We start from the raw sequence: 9,930 nt of genomic DNA, 5'->3' as shown, positions 1-9,930 counted from the left end.
ATTACATGGCAAGGGGAATTACAGTTGCAGATGGAATTAAGGTTGCTAGTCAGCTGACTGTGAGATGGGGACATTATCCCAGATTATCCAGGTGGGCCCAATGTAATCACAAGAGTCCTTATAAGTGAAAGGGTGAGTCAGGAGAGTTAGGGTCAGGGTCAGAGAGAGATTTGAAGATGGAGGAAGGGGCCACAAGCCAAGGAAATGTAGGCAGCTTCTACGAGGTGGAAAAGGGAAGGAGACTCTCCCCTAGAGCCTCCAGAAGAAACGTGGCCCTGCAGACACCTTGATTTTAGCTTAGTGAGACCCAATTGGACTTCTGACCTCCAGAACTGTAAGATGATAAAATCGTGTTGTTTTAAACCACTTGATTTGTAATAATCTGTTACAGCAGGAGTAGGAAACTAATACATACATTTGTTCCAATAAAACATTCAAGAACTATTTATTGAGGGTACAATGCCGGCATTGGAGATGGGGTCGTGATCAGGCAGATAGGTCCCTGCCTCGTGGAATTTAGAGGCTGGTTATCGTACTTTCCCAATTAGACTCCTTGAAAGGCAGGATCAATATCTTCTCTCCTTTCTTATCTCCCACAGTACCCAGCACGTGGTGGGTACGTCATGGCCGCTCCATTCACGTTTACACATTGCTTAAATCGTCAGCTCCTTGAAAGCAGAAACGGAGCTGTTTTATAGCTGCGTGACCCTGAACAAGTTACTTCTCATCTTGTGCCTCAGTTTCTTCATCTGTACAACAGGGACAATAATAGCACCTATGTCTGAGGGTTACTGCTAGAATTAAACATATTAATTAATAGACATAAAATGCTTAGAGCAGTGCCTGGTTCACAGTGAGCTCTGAATAAGTGTTGTCTTTTGTTATTCCCTCCTCTTTCTCGCCCCAAAGTGCTCAGGATAAGCCATTGTGAAGCAAGGACTCACTCCTTGGAGATGTTTTTACTCACCTACGGGGGAGGGTTGGGAGCTGGTGTAATAGGGCTTCTTGGTCTCCAGGGACTACAGGGGAGCAGGGCTAGCTCACTCCACGGGGCAAAGGGTCTCTGTCTCCCTCAGCTCGTCTCCCAGGGGTCCAGACCTGAGCCCCCTGAGCATGTCTCAGTCACATCTTCTGATGTGGGGAAGAGAAGGCTTGATGACCATCCTCTACCTGCAGCCTCCATCCCTGTTTCTCAAGCCATATTCCAAGGGCTTCCAAGCTCGAGCCCAGAAAAGTCACACAGCTTGCCCAAGATGACACAGCACGTAGTCACTGTTTCTGGGCACAGACAGATGTCTTCTACTTCCTGGGAAAGTCCTAAAGCCACAGGACAAGCTGCTTCTCCCCTCTCTAGGAGAAAATGATGGCACCGTGACTGCCCCTCCTTTCCCCAGCTGCTTGGGTGCCTGGGTCCTCTGAACTTTGCAAGGACCTCCAGAAGTGTTTGAGACCTGAAAAAAGAGTCGATTGACCCCACGATGCCAAATGAAAACTGCAAAATCAAAATTAATAAATGTTTGATTACATGTCTGCAAAACATGTCAGCTAGTCAACTGCCACTTAACTTGCAGTTATTAATTAATGTGGAATGTGTATGTAGCTCAAGATGATTGATACATTGTGAGGCCTCTGAATATCAGACTGAAGAGCATATGAAGGTCATAAAGTGACCCTGTCCCTCATCTCTGCTTCTGAATCAGAAAGCTGAAGAGGGGCAGGAGACAGGGAGCTCCCCGGGGAGGAGGAGCCCAGCTCTGCTCCTGACACAGGGGCTCCTGGACCAAGGACGGGGAATCGATTTCATGGGCCACCCCTCTCCATCAAACTTTAAATAACTCCCCATTCTCTGTATTCCAGGAAGGCAGAGCTATGGCTAATTCAAAATGATGTCCAATCCAAACGTCATTTGGAGTTAGCTTTAGGGCAGTGTCACAACTGAATACGCCTAGACTGGACCCCCAACTTTCTTGGGCTCAGTCAACCTATGAAGGCCTCGGGTACCACTGGGGTAGTGAATAGTCCATATTTATTCAACAGCATGCAGCAAACACTTGTGCTAGGTGTTATGTTAAATGCAGGGGGTGCAAAAGTGACCCAAACAGACCCCCTTCCCTCACAGAGGTTAGTGTCTAATGGACAACAATCACCAGGGTTTGTGCTGTCACCTTTTCTCATTTGATTTTTGGAAAAACCCTGGGAGCAGTTGAGCTGGCGTCAGTTTGGTTTTATCTCCTTTCTCAGCTGAGAACACTGGCACTCAGGCCATTGAAGGTGTCTAAGGTGGCAGCGACAGGACCTGGACTGAGTCCTTCCTGCACTGTTTCCACACGCCCTGTTCTCTCCCTAATGCAGCCAGGCGGCTCAGAGATGGCCCTGAGGGCTGTCCACTCACCAGGGCCGGCTGCTGTCCTGAGACGCTGGCTTTGCGCCTCCCTGTCTGGCTGAGCCTGGCGGCCCCCTGCGCCCGTGTCCAGTAGCGAGGGAGGTGGCCGCCGGCCCACCGCCCTGCTCAGCGTGCTCTCTGAACATCCGATGCTCTCTGGAACTAATTATCTATTTATTTCAGCCAATTCCTTATGTTCTCTTTGAACCCCGCTTCCTTTTCCCGAGAAAAGCTGCCCTGGAATTTGTTTGAATGTTGCGGGCGAATGTGCTTGCGGGCTGTCTCCGGAGCCAGCTCTGCGCTTCTCCGCGCGCCGCCGCCCTCCCTCCGCGGTCCCTGCGCTTCAGCGGGGGATGGATGGGCTCAGCCCGCGGCTGCGTCCCCAAGCACGGTCCTGCCTGTCCTGCCTTCCCAGGTGCTAAATCACCCCTCCGCCCCCACCCCGGTGCCGCGCGGCTATCTCCTGCATCAGAGCTCCCCGGAGCTCCGTCAGGGCTGTGGGCTCTGCAGCAAATCCTTTGTCTCCCACTTCAATCCCTCCCGAGCCGCGGTTCAATCACCCCGCAGCGCCCGGCTTAGCTCTGCTCTAGCCCGTCCTGTGGGCTCTGTCACCCTCATCACCCAGCCCTGATCCTATCATCTGCTCCACCAGCCCCCGTTCCCTGCCGCAGCCACCCCAGATGAAAATCTACTTCCAGCTGTCACTCTCACTGGTCTCTTTCCCCAGCGCCCTCCCTCACATCAGATTTTACCCTGCAGCGCACTTGGTTGGGCCCATCCTAGCCGCTTTCTGACTCCGGGAGAGGACGGGAGGTAAGGGTAATGGGAAGATGGGAGGGATGGGAGAGGGAGCTCTCCTTTCAGCCTCCAGACTCTCCTCAGGTGCCATCCAAAGTGGGATGACCTCACTAAAGCAAGCTGGGAAAACCCCGGTAACTTCAAGCTCCATGGTCTATCACTCTTCTCAACTTCTCCCCAGCCTCAAACAGTCAAGACCCCAAAGAATGTGCTTTCACTATAGGATACTCCTTCCCTCTAACTTCTGTAGTCCCAACTTGGGGCTGTGCCATCTGTCCTGGGGAGAAACAGAGCAATCTTAAGTACATATGCCACCAGGAGCTCCCCAAGATGGCGGCTGGGACCCACAGGCGCCTTCATGGGAATCCAGTTGCTGAGGCAGCAAGAAGGCATCCCCCACAGATTCAGGGGGAACACTGGAGAGTGCAGAGGGACATGAAATTTGGTCACTGTGGCACTCTGTGTTGTGCCCTCCCTCCTTCATCTCGAGGTAGGTGGCCGTTCTGGAGCACAGGTGGGCAGGTGTCCTGTGGCCAGGAGGGAGGCTGAACGATACTGCTTTTTGGCAGAAATGGCAAGGGAGCAGTAGAGAAGGTACTATTGCAAATTCAGCCTGTCATTCTGGGGGATTTGGGGGGGGGCGTGAGATGTGGAGCACAGAAATAGAAGAACTATCCCATAAATCCAAACCATGATACATCTATCTGGCCAGAGCCTGCCTATGACAGTGTTACCAAGACCACTTCATGGGAAACGCATTACCCTAGAAGCTGTCGACCTCAGAGTTAGGGTCATGCCTCCACACCTGCCGCTTCCGTGATAGCCTGTTCAGAGCTAGCATTCATGAGTGTCCTAAACCCTTCCCAAGCCTATTTCTATTTTCAGGCTGTGACACCTCGTAGGGAAATGAGCTCCCTGAATTTGTTCCCAGCTGCTCAGAGGAGTGTTCCCCTCTGATCTGCCCCATAACCATCTGACATAGGTGTTAAACAAATCCCCCAGATTTAATGTTTTTTTTTTTTTTTTTAATGCTTCAGTGCATGGTTGTGTATCCTAGTTGTTAGTTTTTAGTTTCTTACGTGAGCCGCTGCCACCGTATGACAACTGACAGATGGGTGGTCTGGTTCCACAACCGGGGAATGAACCTTGGGCCCTGGTGGTGAGAGCGCCAAATCTTAACCACTAGACCACCAGGGCTGGCTCCAGATTTAGTGTTTTGGGACTTGGTGAACTCCTCTTCATCTTATCCTTCCAACCCACACAATATTATACACTTTAATTTCAAAGATGAGTATTTCAGAGTGCCCACTGGGTTCCAGGTGACTTCAAAATATTGCCTCATTTATTCCCCACGACCTTATGAGGTAGCAATTATAATCCTCATCTGAAAGATGAGGAAACCAACTCAGAGAGGAGAGTTGACTTGTCCACCTGGCTAGCACAGGCAGGGGTGGCATTTGAACAGGTCTGATGATGTGGTCAGTGCTTTTCCCATGAGGACCCAGCCACTTTTAAGCCTATTGGTCCTGGAAGGGTGACTATAAATTAAAATAAGAGGCTTAATTCTCTCTGTTGAAAATAAAGAAGGAGATTTCTTCCCCCTCTCCCTTTTCTTTTAAAATTTCTTTCTCTGTCCTTTTTAAAAGTACATAAATCTCTGTAATGGCTAAATAAGTTTCTTCCCAGTCTCACAACTCAGGTGTTTCTCCAGGGACCTGACAGCCATCTTTCTGAAATGCAAACCTCAAGGGAGATCGTGCCCTCTCTCCCAGTTCCTGTGTGAGGGTAGCAGCCAAACTTTGGTGAGTGCCTTGCTCCCATTTGCAAAACTACCTCCTGTCGTAAGTTATGGAGAGTTTGTTTTTCCTCTGGATGAAGCCAATAAGCTAACGCAGACGGCCACGCCAGTTACCGGGTAAAGGCAGGATGAACTATGTGTGACAAATGTTGCTGTCCAGATCTCTTACTTGAGGACTAGTTCTTTGATGTACAAAACAATGGGTATGTCAGTAAGGGGTTGTATCTGGTTGACTGTTGAAGGCGACCAGAATATGCCGTTTTGGAATACATATTATTTTGAGCTGAAGGCCATTGAGGAACTGCAGATGCAGGAAAAGCTCTAAAAACAGAGCATAAGTTTCCCTTTTGTCAAGGAAATTTACATCGATAAAGGAAATTTCCATTTGTAAAAGTGTCTCCCACTCCTGTAGCAGGAAGATGAGACTCTTAATAGCTCTTATCAAAGGAGAAGGCACAGACTGAAATCTGCATAACAAACCTGACCGAACAGCCCTTGTTTATCATGCTTTTCCTGGTCACCTGCCTATAACTTACCTGCCTCCCCCACAAGCCCCAAACCCCTTTCCCTTTGTCTAGCCTAAGACAGGATATAAGCCCTTAAATTCTGGCTGCCTCTTTGAGTCACATTTTTCTTTTGAACTCCCATGTGCGTATGTAATTAAAACTTTTTTCTCTTGTTAATCTGTCTTTTATCATTTTGATTCTCAGGCCCCAGCTCTTGAACCTAGGAGGGCAGAGGGAAAAAGCTTTCCTCCCCTTCACTATATAAGGGAGACAGATTCTCTTCATCTTTGTAGTCTCTTAGTGGGTTGCCTGTGATGCGCATCACACTTTAGGGCTTATTCAATAAGAAAACGGTTTTCTGTCTCTACTACCTCTGTGGAGAGGTTTTCTCCTCAGAGAGGAGAGGTTGGGAGAAGTTTTTCCTACTTCTGTTTTCCCAACAATCTCCTTGCCTTGACTTTCTGACCGTAGATTCCCTGTCTTTTGAATCTATCCTTTTCAACCCTAACTCCTCCAAGTCTCCAGACTCCCACTGACTTCTGGTGTCCCATTCTTTGGGGTGTGGTCTCAGTTCTGAATTAAGCTTTGCTGGTGTGTTACTGGATGTCAGACCATGGCTACTGGTGATCCCTCTCTGCCTTCTTGGGTAACCATTTGGCCATCCCACATTTTACTGGAGGTTTCAGCAACTATAGCTTTAGCCCACAGATCTGCCCCCACTGATGTCACTCTTGTCTTCACAAACCTTTGAGGTCCAGGAGATGAAGCCACACTCAGTCATGTGGGGACCCTACAGGCCATCTCAAGCCTGCCCTTCCTGCCATACCCTCTGCTGCTCTGACAATTTATCTCCCTGCCCCCAGCCCCCAGATGGCCCACTCAATGAGGCATTCATTTATCATGGCTTTGCTCACCTCATTCCCTCTGGCCTGGAATCTTTCCTCCTCTGCTCTCCACCCAGGCAAGGTCTATCTCTTCCTCAAGGACCAGCCCAAATGCCCCTCCTCCAGAAGCCTTCTCAGGTGGAAGGACTCACTCCAGCACCTCCAGTCTGTACCCCTGCTTTGCACAGCCTTCATCTCACTGTTTTGTCCTGTCAGTGCTTCCCCCAGGGACATGTCCCTGCAATACACAGTTCCTTGAGGACATGACCCGTGTCCCTTTACTTCACATCCTCCAGCTGCACGAAACCCAGGGCCATACTTGGCTGCTTGAATGAATGTTCCGGCAGGACCAGCCTTGGTGACAATGGTGGGTCCTACAGTCTCAGGTCTGCATGTCTAGGGTTTCCCAAAGGAAGATTACTGGAGGCTGTACATGTGTTCCTCCTCTGCAGTGTGAGGGTCACTGACTCTTTCTCAGCTAATCAGTGGGTGGAAATGTAGCCGTCCCGGCTGGGCCACCCAGTGCACAAGGCCTTCTTGCTCCCTTTCTCTCTCCAGAGTAATAAACAGAGTCGTTACCAGGTGCCTCTTGCAGCCTCCTGTACTGGCAGGTTATTTATATGCAAATTTGCCTGTCTGTGGTTGTGGAGGCTCATAAACATGATAACAGAAGCTTCTGTAGGGGCTGGGATATGATGGAGGGTGGGGAGAGGCCCTCTAGCTTCTGCAGGGAGAGTTAATATGGGATTAGCCACAACCAATTAGATGGTATCAAACCCAAAAGGATCCAGCCGCTTAGCTAAACTGACGATCCGACTGAGGGAGGGGGGCTGCAGCTGTCAGGAGGGCCTGGGGCACTGGCGGAGCCATCCCTCAGGAAGCCAGGCTTTGGGGCAGAGTCTCCAGGCCCAGGCCCCTTGGAAAGGGGCCCGGGGAGGAAGGACATGACCCTGACCTTCACACTGGTCCTGGCATCCATGGATGCTGGCGGGACGCATCCCTGCTCAGGAGGTCCAGAGGCATTCTGCCCACTTAGGCCATGGCGCTGCACACTTTCACGCGCAGGTCGCTTAACACATACTCTCCTCTTCTCTGCCTGGTAGACTGCCACTCATCCTGTGGGACCCCCTGTATGTCACCTCCCCTGGAAAGCCTTGCTTAGCCTGCCCTGCTCTGAGGTCCCTCAGGACTTTGTACACACCTCCGTGTACCACTCATCTCACTCTTTTTTTGTGTGTCTGTCTCTTGTCTAGACCATAAGTGCTGAAAGGCTACATATTGTTTCATTCTTCTTTGACTCCCCAGTGCATGGTACAGTGTTTGGTACAAAGTTGATGGTCAATAAACACTTTTTGAGAGACTGGAAGGGAAATACAAAGAAAGCCAAGGATAGTTGGGCTTAAATTCTGACTCGTACTTGAATACGACCCCCCCAAAATATGCCTCTTTGGCATATAGATTATTTAAAGTTAAAGGTCATTGAGAACCAGCAGACACTGGAAAAGCTCTAAAAACAGGGAACAACTTTTCCTTTTGTCAAGGAAATTTACATCAATAAAGGAAATTTCCATTTGTATAAGTGTCTCTCTCCCCTGTAGCAGGAAGAGAAGACTCTTAACAGCTCTCATCAAAGGAGAAGGGACTGACTTAAATCTGCATAACAAACCTTACTAAACAACCCTTGTTGACCATACTTTTTCCTGTCACCTTCCCATAGCCTGCCTCCCCTGCTCAGAACCCCCTTTCCTTTGTTCAGCCTAAGATGGTATATAAGCCCAACTTCTAACCTCCCTTTGGGGTTACCTGTCATTAGGTGCTCCCATGTATACATGCATGGTGTACACATTAATAAATTTCTGTTGGTTTTTCTCTTGTTAGTCTGTCTCCAGTGAATGTAATTACAGGGCCCCAGCTGGAAAATCTAAGATGGGTAGAGGAAAATATTTTTTACCTCCGCTATATACTGCTTTTGTGATCTTGGACAAGTTATTTCACTCTTTGAGGCTCAGTTTCCTCATCTGTAAAGTGGGGATAACAATCTTTCATAAGACTGTCCTATGTGTGTAGATAGTAAAGCCTGGCCCTCAGTGGTTTACTCAATAAAGTTAGTTACATTTCTCTTGCCCTTAACTGCTTCCCTTCCCATCCCTCCAAGGCATCAGGCCACTGGTCAAATAGTCTTTTCTCTGAAAGGAGTCCAGTCCCTGGGTAAGGTAATCAAGAAAGATGAATTCAGCAATCAGGAAAGCAATGACTTGTGGGTAACAGAGAGTAGGGAGGGAGAGGAGAATTGGCTGGAGAAAGGGAATGGAGAATGAGCCTCAGCCTCTGAAAGTGCCTTTTTCTTGGAAGGACGTCCCTGAGAGGCGCAGGGAAGCAGCAGTGCAGCTGAAGAGAAAGGCCGTGAGCATACAGTCCGGGTGGTAGCACTGGTCCTCTTTCTGGGCCAGTCAGCAAGGAGGGACCGGTGCCTGCTGTGCCCTGCCCCTTGCCAGGCAGTGGTCCTACCCCTAGCTGAGGAAGTGATGGTGAGGCAGTGGAGAGAATGGCTGCTGCTCTCAGTTTACTTACCACCCAGGGGCCCACTGCCAGGCTCCGAGCCCCGTCTCCAGGAATCCTTCCCAGGCTGCTCCAGGCTCCTGTCCCTGTGCTGTGACAATGCATTCTGCTCTGTCTGGCACTCGAGGGTGTCCCCATAGCCTTACAGAATGTGCAGGCCAGAAGGAGCCATATGGAACATCAGGTCCAAAGCACTTGTTTTACCAACAAGGAAAATGAGGCCTGAGAGCCCATGGGATGTGCTCCATCTCACACCTCGCTTTGCGGCCGGGCCAGGCCTCCTGAGCCCCAGGTTGGCACTCACTCTGGGTGTTTCCCATCAGTGCAAAGAGTGGTCCTCTCCCTTCAGCCCCAGCCCTGGAGATCCTCCCACTGGTCAATGCCTGGGCAGGAGAGAGCGACAGGCCATTGGTAGCAGGGTAGCTATCAGATTGCCTCCCTCCCCAGGGTTGTCAGTTCCCAGTGGAAGTGGGAATCCAAGCTCTGTGCTCACAGCTATTTGCTGCCCAGATCTATAGGGATCTGCTCTCCTTAAGAGCTAAATGCATCCTTTCCTCCACTCAGTGTCTAGTCCTAGCAGCCATCTTCCCATTAGTCCTGCTGGAATCCTGGGAGGCAGACTTGATTTCGTCCTCTTTTTACCCTCATAACCAACAAGTCACCAAGTCCTAGGGACCTCAGCCTCTCTGGAAGCCCCCACATATCCCATAACCTCCCTGAGTCCAGTTCCCCTCCTCAATTCTCAGTACAACCCTGACACTCCCTGGCTGGACCCAGGCCTTCTAAAACAAAGAAACAGACTGGCCTGGCAACTTCTCCTTTTTTTTGCTTTAAAACACTCAAAAACATTGTCAGTTCCTTACCTCTGGGTAAGGAAAGCCCCAGCCTCAAGGGTACAATGGCTTGGCTCCCCTCCTTGGGTGAGAGTGAGGAGGAAGAGGGTGGAAATACCTTTCATTCTTTACCAAGGAGCCTACGATGGAGAAAGCAAGATACAGCTAG

This window comes from Ceratotherium simum, chromosome 7 (genome assembly GCF_057802395.1).
Source record: "Ceratotherium simum simum isolate JZ-2026a chromosome 7, ASM5780239v1, whole genome shotgun sequence".
In the NCBI taxonomy this organism is placed as follows: Eukaryota; Metazoa; Chordata; class Mammalia; order Perissodactyla; family Rhinocerotidae; genus Ceratotherium; species Ceratotherium simum.
The sequence above is the reverse complement of the archived record's forward strand: the minus strand, read 5'-3'. Positions refer to the sequence as shown.